Source organism: Lagopus muta, chromosome 6, assembly GCF_023343835.1.
Source record: "Lagopus muta isolate bLagMut1 chromosome 6, bLagMut1 primary, whole genome shotgun sequence".
Classification (NCBI taxonomy): Eukaryota; Metazoa; Chordata; class Aves; order Galliformes; family Phasianidae; genus Lagopus; species Lagopus muta.
Genome location: NC_064438.1, coordinates 41,209,208 through 41,223,378, shown reverse-complemented (window position 1 = coordinate 41,223,378; position 14,171 = coordinate 41,209,208). Strand labels below are relative to the sequence as shown.

At 36.7% G+C, this 14,171-nt stretch overlaps 1 long non-coding RNA gene across 1 annotated transcript in view; it reads right to left on the bottom strand.

Moving 5' to 3' along the window:
* Positions 1-246: 246 nt before the first annotated feature.
* Positions 247-14,171, bottom strand: part of LOC125694362 (uncharacterized) — a 73,262-nt gene continuing 59,337 nt past the window's right edge. The window contains exon 3 of the long non-coding RNA XR_007377532.1: positions 247-407. This is a non-coding gene — a long non-coding RNA (uncharacterized LOC125694362). The remainder of the gene's footprint in view (positions 408-14,171) is intronic.

The following is a 14,171-nucleotide window of genomic DNA, read 5'->3' as shown; positions in this document are numbered from 1 at the left end:
TCCATCTTTACCTTCCTGCTATCCCTTGGTCACCTTACACTAAGATCAGAACAAGTGACCACAAAGTCTACAAAGATCACTCACAGTATAGGCACATGTACATTTAGTAACATTTTAAGTATTTGTAGCCTATAATTCAATCATGATTTTAGCTTTTTAAACTTTCTACTCTTTTATGATAACACAATATAGTCTCTACTTATCTTTCACATTACCTCTTGCTGCAGGAAAATATCCCTCTGTGGCTTTTTTTTTTTTTTGTGGCAGCTGGTTTGCAGAGCAGATGGCAGCACACTTAGGTCAATTGCAAACTATTGATGACTGGACTTTTAGATTCATTTGCTTCCCTGTAGCTGTGGGCTCTTATGCTCCTACAGTACTCCAAGAAGGAATGACTTGCTTAAAATCTAAAAAGAACAGAGAAAACATGAACAGTTGTTCAAAAGATTTTCTGTAAATTTGATTTTCAATGGTGCAAATTTTTATGTCATTCAGCTTACTTTCATTAATAATTTCACATTTCTACTAATGTGACCAAAATCAGAATCTGACTTCAAGGCTTAAAATTTCCTACTTTTGTATACAAGTCAGTGCAGGAACTTTCACGGGCCACAGAGTAGCTGAAATAAAAGGAAGGAAAAAATACAGAATGTCACACAGAATTGCTAGTAGATGAAGAGTCTGGATGATCAGAATACATGGAATAATGTTGCAGCCAGTCCTTTAGGGAAGGAAAAGGGCTTTGCTTGCTACAGAAAATTGCAGAGCACTATACACAGTTATAGATTGTCACTGATCATGGTGCCAAATCACTCCCCAAGGTAACTTGAGCACTTTCAGATGATTTACTCTAACAGTGAAATTGACCCCCAAACAAATAGAAACCTTTTCACAGAGACAAGCACCAAACCAGATCAAGAAAGAAACATAACCCTTAAGCTACCAAACTACCAAGGTGTGGCTCCTAGCAGGATAATTTTTCATGCAAAAGGTTTGCTCCTTGCAAGTATTTCTTCTGCCTCCACACTGTTTCTGTTCAACTCAGCAGTGTTCAGTACACCTGCACAAGCACTACTGCCAGGAGCCCCTCCAGCTCCCCCACATCCAGTGCCCTGGGCAAGTTTGTGTCATCTGCTTCTGTCTTTTTTTCAGCTTGGTTCCCACTGCAGCTGATCGCAGGCAGCAGAGAGACCTAGACTACAACCAGCACTGGAAGCACTAGTGTCACCTCCAAACTGTCTTACTCTTCTCCTAGGTAAACCTCCAGATTGTCTGCTGCTCCAGCACATGCTGGTTTGGGGATGTTCCTCCATCCTTCTAGTCCAGACCCCTAACAATTTAACAGGAGCTCCTGTGCAAATATCTGAGACAGTCCTTCACTCTGTAAGCAGCTCCTGGTGAGCATCTGGAACGTTTTGCCCAGGGCGATTTCCTTCAAAAACAGCTGCCTGGCTTCCCAAGCATTGAAAGGTTTGTTAATACATGTTTTCAAAGCTTTCTGGAAACAGGAAACATTCCAAAGCCATACGATTCCACAGCGGCCATCTTAAGCATATTTTTAAAACACTCACCTTCCTATTGAAAACACACTTTGTTACAAAATAACTTTAGAAAGAAAGCAGCCCAAAGACAAGGCTCTTCTGAATTCAAGATAATAAATTATGGCAGCACTACAAATAAGTTTATCTGCCCAAACTATAAGCTCAACAAATTTGCAGAGTACATTCAGCTATGTTTTTGAGATACGAGATGCGTTTTATTGATTTTTGTTTTAAATTATACTAAATTTGGCACTGAAACAGTCATTACATTTTAACATCTCAGCAGGGTATGTTGCTGCCTGCAGCACTGTTGTGGTAAATCAAGCTTAGCACTGACAATTAGTTGTGCTGTTTGTTTAGTTGTCCAAGAGCACATATGGAGGTACACAAGTTATTTTGAAACTAGTAGGAACAACCTCCTTGCAGCCTCAGAAAAAAATGTATCACAAGTTAAACTAGATGCTACTTTGCTTCTCACAGAAAGATCCACTAATGAGAACTACAGCCACCTAAACAAAGCTGTTCTGTGAATATGACTATTTCACCAGTTGTTATGAAGTAAAATAAAAGAGGAAACAAAAGAGAAAACAGTTGCTCACATAATTTTGTTTTACTTTCCCTTGCTTTCCTATGAAAAGTCTTGGGTCACTGCAAGCCCAAGATATTCATTATATTGTTTCCCCTAGGTAATTCTGAAAAGGTTACAGAATGTCAGTAATCATCCCTTTTATGTCTTACTGGAAGTTTATGATTGAAGGATTACCTTGCTAATACATGTTTAAATGAGGCTCTGACAATGTTAGTGGTATTTAAAAGAGCCCTGGCATTTGAAATGGTTGACAACAATAGATTGTGCTGATACACAGAACTACATTGGTATTAGCCTGGTTCTGAGAGCAAAGATTCTAACATCAGCTTTGTTTCAACACTTTGCTTTTTTAATCCACAGTAAAAATGTTTCCAACCAAATGCTGAACAAAACATCAAAAAAGCTGAACATAAGAGCGATTCAAAACTGTTGCCAATATGAAAAAAACATAATAATTAGCTCATTCATACTTAACAGCTGGTACTGTTATCATTACATATAAAAGATTAAATTTAAACAACTTTTTATTTATTATTACATATTAAATAATAAATTTGACAATTTTTTGCTATGAATTCTTTGAAACTGGCAGCAAGAAATACAAATACAAGTAGAACAGTATCTGGTCATTTTCTTTTACATTTTTAATTACTCTTGCAAGAATAATAGGTATGTAGCTAAGTTTTTAAGTCATGGGCAGGATAATATGTAATGTCTACCTCTACTAAGTAGGTCTCTCCAAAAGTAACATCTCCTATTTATTTTCATGGAAACTGCAACACATTCAAAGAGCACAATAACACTGCTCAACAGAGCAAATGCTTCATTTGTATTAGGTTGTTAAACCATATATAGTAACTGCAAAAAGCTGCATTTCTTCCCATTACAACTAAACTTTATAATAAGAACTGACCATTTCAGAAATTCAAGTCAGTCTTCATTACGGCTTCCTCAATTCTTATATCCTCAGACAGTACTCCAATATGTATGTGGCACACGGATGAGAACAAAAGTTGTGTCTAATGTTAGCCATAAATAAACGAAACTATGAATGGTTTTTTGAAAACATTGTCAAAGGCAAATTTTGAACCCCAGGAATTTTGGACTATCCAACAAAAATTGAGAGAATGCTACACTCTGTCATATCCCAGCATGCTATGTCAGGTCTGGAATCTGAAAGTCACAAATTATAGCACAGAAGAAACATAAAATCTCATATAAAATACAAGTTTGAATACATGATAATTTATCAGTTTACTTCATCATTATAATCAGTAATAAATATTTTTCTGTTCTGAGTGGGAATTCTGTAGCCTAGTACCATCTGAATGCAAATAACTGATAAGAGATCCCAAAATTTAATTAGACCCTTAGGTTACTAGGAATAGAAGGTTACAAATGAATTATACAGTATTTTCTACAAAACTGTCCATTAGTTTCCATTTGACAGATGCTCCTGAGAAAAATGCAAGCTTGGCAGTGCAGTAAGTGTGGTATCTAATTTTTGCCAGCTTTTGATTTGCAAGTAAAATGGCACTTGAAGACTGCTTTGGTCAAGATCTTACATGTTTGTAAGTGTTTCTTAAAGTAATTTCATATCTTTAAGATGATTGAGCACAGTCAAAAAGTTCAATGTTTTTCAATTTAAGAAACGAAGGGACATATAACTACAATTTGCTTCAGGATATGGAGTCCAATCCAGCCTCACCAAACTATACAATTTTGGCTGGGGTAGCCACACCACAGGCTGCTTGCCTCTACTCTGGAAGGATTAGCTACTATTCCCTATGAACAAGAAACTCTCAGACCTATTGGATGAATTGTTCTGGTGTTGTCTTTTGTTTTTCCTTTGTTTTGGTTGGGTTGTTAGTTTAGTTTATTTTTGTTTTTGCAAGGACATTCTTAAAGCAACAATGCCTGAAACATCCCATTTTTATTAAGGATACAGGTGAATCCATATACCTATTTCCGCCCCCCCTCCATTAAACCTACTTAGTTCTCTTGCTCTATTTTCAGTTATTCAGAGGCAAACACTTTACTTGCCCTTCCAAATTAAAAAAATAGGAGGAAAACATCAATGCTGCAATTGACACATAATAAGTTTACTGTAGCATCTTGTGGATAAAGAAGTTATATGGCTAGGAAACAAGTATAAAATGATGGTATCTGTTAAAATTACTTTTGAACAAATGTGTCTATTTAATCAGATTTCTCTGCTGATTTCAAATGCTTCATGATAAATCCTGAAATTAATTGCAGAATTACAATATAACTTTTAAAAAAGCAAGAACATAGAAATGGGATCTTGTATTACAATGACTTCTGCTTGTACAATTTATATACATGAACATGCTTTTAAACTGAGTACTGCTTGAATCATTTCTAAAAGTGACATTCTCTCCTGATAGTAATATTAACAGGACAGTACCACAAGCAAACAAAGTAAGTTACAAGATAGCATCTCTAAAAGACTATGAATATCTTTGCCTGAACTCACCATTCCATGCTGAGTGAATCTTTTCTGGTTCACACTAAGAAATTTGGTAAAGCAAAAATCAAAAGCTGCTAACTCATGAAGTGGCAGTAGCAATTATTGCTTGAAGATTATGTATAGTTGACCAGTTCTCATATCCACTGCAAGAGGCTAATTGAGACAGATTTTTAGGCTGACTCACAAAACGAGTGTATGCTCAAGCTACCATTTGCTTATGACTTAATTCTAATGTCATTTAAATTTAATAGAAGATGTTATTCATGTCAAATAGCTCAAGATGAAGGTTAGTGAAAGCTGAGCTATCAAAGAAATTGCTATTAAAAATAAAATTAAAAAAAAATGCACTGTACCCTTGATTTTTCTCTAAAGTTGTAACTATAAATGATGCAATTAAATTACACTTCCAATATCTTAAGTACATGAGTCACTTCTACCATGTTGTATGATGTAAAGCAGAGAATATAGCTGCCAGTGACCACTTTTCAGACTACACAAGGAAGGCATTGGCCAACTCTCAGTAAAAAGAAGGAATAGCTTATTATCTTCTGTGAATCAGGATTTGCTGGAAAACTCGCAAAGGAAATGACCTCCGAGTAGAAATGTTCCCCTTCTAGCTGCTTAATCTCTGCTTAAATGAGATTCTGTCATACAGGTGAACTGTTTGCACCTATGCTCTCAGGGCTGGCCAAACCCCTTCACCAGGTACTCTATCACTGGTACAGGCTATGACCTAACAATTCCCATACACTTGCTAATACAAACAAACTGGAAAAAAATACAGCAGTCTAGAACAATTAAAGATTAACTAAAGAATTTGCGGTAGTGTCATACTTTTTGTGTCAAACAGTAGAATTGAGAGAGTTTAGCTGCTATTCCCTGTATTTCTCCATTTCTCTTGGTTAACAAAGTTAAATTCAGGAGACTATGATAAAAAAAAAAAAAAAAAAAAAAAAAAAGAGGAGAAAAATAAGAAAAAAATCCCATCTGGAAAATAGTATTTTGGTTAAATTGGCATGCAGAATCTAAACACGTAGAATCTAAGATTACGGGAAAAAAAAACTACTATACTGACTTCACAGACAATAAGCTTGTTTTACTTACCCTGAAATTAGCTACCATGTTCACAGGAAATAAATAAATAAATAAATTGAAGAAAAAAAAAAAAAAGAGAAAGAGAAAAGTTTTAGAGTCAGATGTATACTCCATAATAAATTGTTCAGGTCACGCTGGTTATCATTGAGCTGGAGAATGAACACAACCCTTAGTATTTGTTTTCTGTATGAAAGCGTAAAGCCCCTCAGTGCCTGATGCAATTATCCAGTTAGATTTGCTTTCATTCCTGTGTTGTCCTATGCAAAAGGCATATCTCTGAAAAAGTCTGTATACATAATTCCTCTGGTCACTGGCAGAATAAGTTGAATAGGATTTGATCGTAATCCAGTTTTGGGCTCTGGCTCCCTTACACTCACAATATATCATGATTCCTGACTGGCATTCCTGACTGTAGGGGAAAATAGACTCATATCACCTCAGCCAGCATAACAGAAGCTGGCACAAAGCATTGGGTAGAGTACCTAACAACACACCATTCATAGGCTATGCGTGAGTAACTTCAGTCTTTGGGCATGGTGGTTGCTAACTGTTTTTGTAGGACATCTTGCACTTTCATTAGGCATGTCACATATTTATTACATCAGTCAAGATGGGGATGAGTTGAACAGCGGTAAGTGGGTGTGATTGAGTCCTAGTGAGCATGAAAAAGCCTGACGTCAGCACTTATTTGGCAAAGGTGCAGGTTAATATGGGAGACTTAACTTACACCTTCATGCTTTCTCACATCCTGCTGTGTGTAGCAAAAGAGCATCTTCTACAACTCTTTTAACTCACATTCTGCCTATAATCAAGTAATTCACACTGGTTCAGACACTAAGTCTGGACCCCATAGTATGTAGAGTCAGGGCAGAGCATGGCCAATCCATCACTCTCAGCTCACCCATGATGGCTCCTATACACAAAAACATTCTCTGAACTCCAACATATACAGTAATGAGATGACGTTAATTTCATAAGGTATGAAGTTCCTTTTTTCTTATGTTCCTCATAAGCTACAGAAGTGGTAGCTGACTTGCAGCAATATTGTACTGGGCAGCCAATAACTGATCTCCCTGAGTCTCCGGCCACAGCAATGTGAAGGTGAGAGTTAAAACAAAGGTGAAACCATGACAATTTACACTTAGTTCCTAGTGAAACACGGAGTTAATATATTTCTTCCACCACATCCCGTTTTAAATTTTCCATTCCTACCACAGAAGGTGAAAAAAAAAAAATAAATCATCCTGAAAATCACAATCCAAACCATTATCAACAAATAGGTCTTCTGTTAGTGTTGCTCAAGAGAACACTATTAGGTTCAAAAATGACAGACTGCTTAGGACAGCAAGGAGATGGATATTTTTTATCTTTTTACTGTTCAGAAACAGTTTTCTTTGAATAGATCTCCACAAAGTGTAAAGATGTACCAGCACAGAAAGACATTGCTTCAGTTCATCTACTACTTTACCATGGTATTAATAAGATTTTTCTGTCATAGATTCACAAAGCCATAGAAAAAAATTCAAAATAGAGCATGTGAATTTCAGAGACTACTGCAGTGCATTACAGTACCATCGGAGGGGAAAAATTTTGTTACAAGATGGAGAGATGGAGGAGCTGCAAGATGAAGGATAATCTGTTCAGAAGTAACAGCAATAGGTGTATAAAAAGGGGAAAAGTTTGCTTACTTCAGGAAGGCCCATGCAGCCCTTAGATAAACAGACATCTCCAAACAATCCACTCATCTCCACAGACAACCCTTAAATGAGGTCTGCTTGCACCTGAGCTCACCTGACTTGGCCCTGTCTTCTCACCAGGTACTCAATTAGCATTTCCCCACAAAGAGTAAACATGAAATACTCTAAAAGCAATTATTTCATTTTGGAAAATGATAGTTTTTTCTGATACTAAGTAAGCATAATTACAGCTCCTACCTACTTTTAAAAATGTATTCACTTTTATTGGGATAATAAAATGTTAAACTTACTGCACTTTTTGTACCAGAACCTCAAGATACTTTGTAAACACAAAATAAGCATGCTTATGCAGTCCTCTGAGATAGTTAGTTTTCAGCATTCACCTTTGAAGATAAATTGAAACACAAAATTATTTAAAAATTTTCCTAATCACACATCAAGAAAGTCCCAGATCTCAAAATAAGACCCAGAGGCCTTGCGTGGCATGGTGTAACTATTAGATTTCCTTCTTTTTGCTTTTTAAAATAATCAAAAACACATACAGCATAATGAAATTCTGAATCATATTTCAGCAAATTCATTAATAAAGAGCTGATAATGAATAACATTTTTCTCTTTGCTCTACTGAATTATTTTCAGTGTTTGCTCCATTTGTACTTCTATAATTCTGACAGCAAGTTCTTTGGAAAGCAATCACTCTAATCCAATTTACATCATTCATTTGACGTGCCTTTCTTTGTCCATCAAATCTGTGCATTCTGATTCACTTCCTGACTCACTGCAGTTTTACACTGGTGTCACTCTACTGAAATAAATTTTGTCTGGGTGGGATTTGCTGCCTTTCAGTGAAAAGCTGCATTTACTTGCCTAAAATAGAGCTTAAGGAGGCAGGAAGGTAGAGAAAAGGAGGGGGATAAGGAAGGGAGCATTAGTTGGTTGGTGGAGTACAGGAAATGGTGAAAAGTTCTTGTATCAGATGCAAACATTTTTAATCATTTGTTAACACATTGTTAAGTATTTTTAGACTATAACTTAGTTTCTCTGAAGAGCTGGCTTCGAATTCAGGTCAGGTTAAAGTTAAAACTGACTGGATGGACATCTTGAACAAATGATTGTTTACATTATACAAGCACAGAAGCTCCAAGAATCCATGGTTCCTGCTAATACATTGTAGATAGACCCTGTTTCCAGGAGCCTGATTCCACGAGTAGGACACAGAAAAAAGAAGAGGATGCCTCACTCCAGAGGGCTGAAGTTTGTATCTCAGTTTAGATATCAATTAAAGTTATGACAAAACAAGAGGAATAAAGAATGGAACAAAAGAAATATCACCCCAGATTGAAGAATGAGAACTACAATCAAATGAAGTTCTGCTTTATCGAAAACATTTTAAAGATGCTTATTTCAAGACACAGATCCTCTGAAACCCACTGTGTTGATCTGACAAGATTTCCACGGATCTTTGTACAATTCCTGTGACAACTCCGCTTGTAAGAATTCTATGGTTACATTCACATAAGAGAACACTAAGTGATGATTTCAAAACCAATAAGAAACTTGCACAGCCTGTGGGCTCATCCCTACTTTGTTCCTTTCTCCAACTACATTCAATTTTTGCTGATTCCATAGTGGTAACATATTCAGCTTGCAAGAACCAACATACCTCTGCTCTACTCATCTTCCCCAGGTTTTCCTTTAAAAGGTCAGCAGCTACAGAAGTGAGCCCCTATACTTGTCAAAGGTCTACTTGGAAGGAATGATCCTTAGCTTTGAGCTGGGATCCTGCTGTGGCTCACAGTGAAGTCATAAAAGGAAAATGAACAACTATGAACAACTGCTGGCTAGGTGTTACCTTACTGGTCATTCCAGTGCCGAGACTCTTAAAATTACAGTTAACCCAGTCCTTTTCAGTGGTGATGGAAAGGGAGACTCCAATTTCCTGCTAGTATAGATTTAAGATCTTCTTTGCAACCACAGAATTCACCTGTGATACCATTTTGCAGCACCTCCTAAACTAGAACTGTGGAACCAGCTATCTCTGAACACAGTTTTCAGTTCCCTTGAAGGTAGCCTAAGTAGAAAAGTGCTTTTTTTTTAGACTGGTCTGAAAAACAAGGAAAGATGTTCAAGAAACATGAGATGGGAGAGAAGGATCAATTTTATGAAGTATTTTCCAATCTATAGAGTTTTGCTGTATAGGGTTCTTCATCTCTATCTTTCAGGAAATTATTTGATTTACTTACTATAAATACTTTTGAGGAGAGATTTGTAATTGGTAAATCCAGAAATGGGGAAAATTATGTCATTCTCATTTACATTACTTGAACTCTTTTCTAACTCCAAAAAATAGTAAAAAAATCTACTAGTGAGAGATAGCCTGAGCCATCCACAGAAGAAATCTGCTAATGCCACTACACATCACTTTAATATCACACTCCCTAAAATAGAATTCCAGTTCTTGCTTATAATACCCGATTTGCAGTAAGACTGTAAGCAGAACTGCTCAAGTCCCATGTACCTGTTCTTTCTCACTCTCACGATCAAAAGGAAAATGTCCCACAAAACATAACAAAATGAAAAAATACTGTCTCGCTCCAATTTATAGGAGGGAGAAGAGGTTCTTTTATTATCTATATACCCGGCGTGAGATTAAGAAGCAACGGTTCAAATGTTGGTCCGACCAGTTTATTACAAATCTTAATCAGGGAAATGGGGAAGGGGAGGGCGGACACTATTATGAATTAGGGTAATGGGGAAGGGAAGGAGGGAGATAGAAAAGATAGGAAAGAAGAGGCAAGGAATCTTTATAGGCAGCAAGAGGGACATAGTCACCACCATGGATCCAGCGAGGTTCGTAGTTCAGTCTTTGATCTTCAGTAGCGGTGGGTCGTCAGGCAGAGTTGTCCTGTTGACAACGACGACAACGACCATGGTGATGATAGCCCCTTTTCAATGGTTTCAAAGTGGTGAAGTCAGCTATTTTTTTGGAGTGACAGTTCAAATCCAAAGTGGTCGAGTCAGCTCTCCTTTGAGTGGCAGCTTCTGGCTCTGGGATCTCAGCAGAAACTCCTTTGTTCCCATCTTCCGGGCCTTGCCAGCAGATAAGAGGGAGCAGGGGTACCCATCTGCATCCTGTTTCTCACAGGACACGATGGTATCGTTCCCCAATTTTCCCACACCTAGCTGGAGTTGTTTTGTCACAGGCCAGATCTTCCACCAGTAAACACTCCTGAATACTCTCATCCGCTCTTCTATAGAGCAAGCAGTTCTGGGGGAAGGGGCTTTCAAATGTTCCCAAAGCGATATCCATTGTCACACGGTTAGCACCCATTAGTTGCCTCCTCAACAAATCATTCAGAGTCTTATCACAAGAAATACCTCAGGAAGCAAGCTTTGAGCCAAAAAAACAGAGAAGGATTCTCACAAATACTAATTAGAATCATGGTATCTTCCTTAAAAGGCACAGCTATGGGCAAAAGTGATAAAGAGTGTGCAACAGTACAAACATGTTTACCACCAAGATGTGAGACTAATTCAGGTTCTTAGATTAAACATTAATGGAAAGCCTTACTCTAAAGAGAGCTAGGATCCCTCACCACCAAAAGCACAAGGTAAAGGGGCTTTTTTTGTAAAAGAAAAATAAAATGTCCGATGACGTAATACTAACCAAAAATTTATGAACCAGGAGACATGTACAGCTGAGTACTAAAAAAATGAAAATATTTGTAAATATTCATACAGCACATGGGATCTCTGCTACTACCATGATGACAGTAACAATTAAATGAAATGAAAAATTACTGTTCGGTGAGTCAGTCGTATCAGCAGCCACACAAGACTCTCAAAGAAAACCCAAAAACCAAACCTTTCCCCTCCCCCCACCAAAAAGAAAAACACAACCAAATGCTGAGCATTGGTGGAAAAAATTCCTAAGCTCTTGATTCACAACAAATTATAGCACCAAGTTGCTGATCTTTTTCATGTTATTCAGTACATTATCAATTAAGCGCCACTAAACATGGATGGAAACTGGTGGTGGTAATGATAACGAATTTCAATATTTTTGCTCTTAAGCAAACATTTAAATTTTCATCAAATATCTTGCATTTTCAGTTAACTCAAAATGATTCATAATGACTATTTGCCATCACTTTGCTGTCTTAACTATGCAGAAAAAAAAAACAAAAAACACCCAGAAATAACACAATCTTTTCCTTAAGGCCTATGATGAACCAAGGATAGTTAAAATGAATAATTCAACAGCTATGCATCTCAGAAAGTGTCTGAAGTCCACACAAGAGTTCCAAGTTAAAAACAAACAAGCAAAAAACCCACCAGCAATAACCATATTAGCTCAAGTGTCTTCAGTAATTTTTGTCAGTCCTGAGTAATTATTAAAATTATGAGAATCTTCATGAAAATCTTAGTTATTTTTAAAATAATAAATCTCTTGTTGTTACAACAGCACTTGAAAGTGGATCCAGCAGGATTCCCTTCACTGTAAAAGTTGCAGAGCATTTTCTGTGAGTTTTCCATGAAACAACTCTCCACCGTGGTTTGAGTATTCTAAATTTAGCAATATTACAATGATAATATAAAGGCAGTGAGAAATTTTGTTAAGGGCTAACATGATGAAGGCAACAGTAAGAAATCTCTATAAGCTAATGGCTTTTTTATTTTCAGTTGAAATGGGTACATACATTGCTACTGAGGATTTCATTACTGTTTCCTTAAAGATAATCTCTACATGCCCAGAAAATTATCTGTTAGTACTTCATATCTTAATAAAGAACATTAAAATACAGTACACCATGAACTGAGGCGTGCAAAACAAGAACTTTTTCAAAGGGATCAGATGCTTATGGGCTTCAGCTTTGTGTGGGTACACAGCTTTCTAAATCCTTCTGCATGTTCTGTGGGCTTTATATGTAGTAGGAATATGTTGTTTAAATAATATTAAGCTTAATTCTGAACTTAATTGCACAAAGGATCAGTGATAGCATTCTCTCAGAAGAGCAAACAAGGAACATAGTATCTTTTTCTTACATGCACTTACTATTAGAAGGAATTTCACCATGATAGAACCTATCTTAGAATTTACATTCTGAATCAGTCAGCTTAAAAAGAAAAAATGAGTGAAAACCTCACAGAAGAAAATATCAGAAGAAAAAAAGAATTACTGCACATTATTCTGCATCCTGCCTATACAACCCAGTTAACCTGTAATACCATAACTGTAAAGTTTTCCCATGAGATTAAATTAACTGTGTAAAAATTTATAAGCAACTAAACAAGTTATTTATTTGCTAGTTATTTAACTAGCAAGAGGTAATTATGTCTACTGTCACAAATGCGATACCACATTGGGTCTGTAACCTTGTCATCTTCTTGCACCCTACTCCTAATTAATACAGGAATTAGATGCGTATGTCTTGCAGTTCACAAGAGGAAAGGTAATATCAACTAATTGCCCCCTACCATTGTCCAACATTAGCACAACTCCACATAAAAATGCCAATTACATAGCTGTCCACGAGGCACAAACCTCATGCAAGCATTTCTGTAACCAGCTGGTATTTCTAGACAGTAGTCGTGATGATGTGATTGCTGGAGAGCAGGGAAGCATCTGTAGGGTTACTAGTTCATCCCTACATTTTGGCTTTTGGATATGATTCTGTCACAGCTGGCTCCTTTGGCATGAATAAAGGAGGCTGTTATGTGATTACAATGGCTGCAACCATCCTCACTTATGTACCCAGCAAAGTCATCACAGCTTTTCAGTTAGTGACAACAGAAAGTGCCTTCATACCAAAGGAAAAAAAAAAAAAAAAAAAAGAGAGAAAAAAGGAAAAAAACACATTTTGTTGTTCTTGCTACCATATAAATCAAAAATCCCAGCTGAACACACAAAGAAAAAATATTAATAGGTTGTTAATAATGTGGTTTGAGGGACTTGACCCAGGAACTCCACAGCATATGCAAAAGATAGCAAACAGTTTAACACAGCTTCCTAGTGCAAAAATCGTGAAAGCCAAGCTCTGCAGTCCCCCATGGAAACATACCATCATTTGTTCTTCAATAATCTTCCATCTTTTTGTATTACATTATTTTCAGTCTTTTTCACCCAATTTTTTTGAGTGCTCTAGAAGTAATACCTGTAGATGCCATGGTATGGGTATGGGTACTTAATTCTCAACAGCTGCTAGGAAATAAGCACCTGAAGCCTTAATCAAGAAGGTACTGAAGTACCATGGTAAGCTCTATAATTGCCTAACAGGGAGGTCAGGAGAAATGCAGCACTGAAAAAAAACAAACTGAAAAATCCTTTATAAAACCCAGAAAACACCTCTATCCTTTATGGCTTTAGCTTTAGGTGAAAGGCTTGGGAAAGAAGGAAAGATGGGAAGGAAAAGAACAAGTCTGATAGCCAGAACAGCTGGAACCTAGGTAAAACTAAGTAAATTTTTTATTTCAGATTTCCTCAGCCTTATAGTTCACTAGCAAAGGATTTAACTGCTATGTATAAAGGTCAGTAATAAATGGTTATAAAAAGCTTTACAACATCATTACCACAAACTGTGGAAATTGGTTTGTTTCATGTTCCTTCATTTTTTAACTCTTTTTTTCCTCTTGCCAAAGATTTCCCCCGGTCCTTGATGATTTATTTCCTTTCAATATTAGCAAACCCTCACTAGAAGCTCATGCGTGGATTTTGAAAAACAGTATTAGTAGATGTTTACTCTTCTCTATTTGATTTC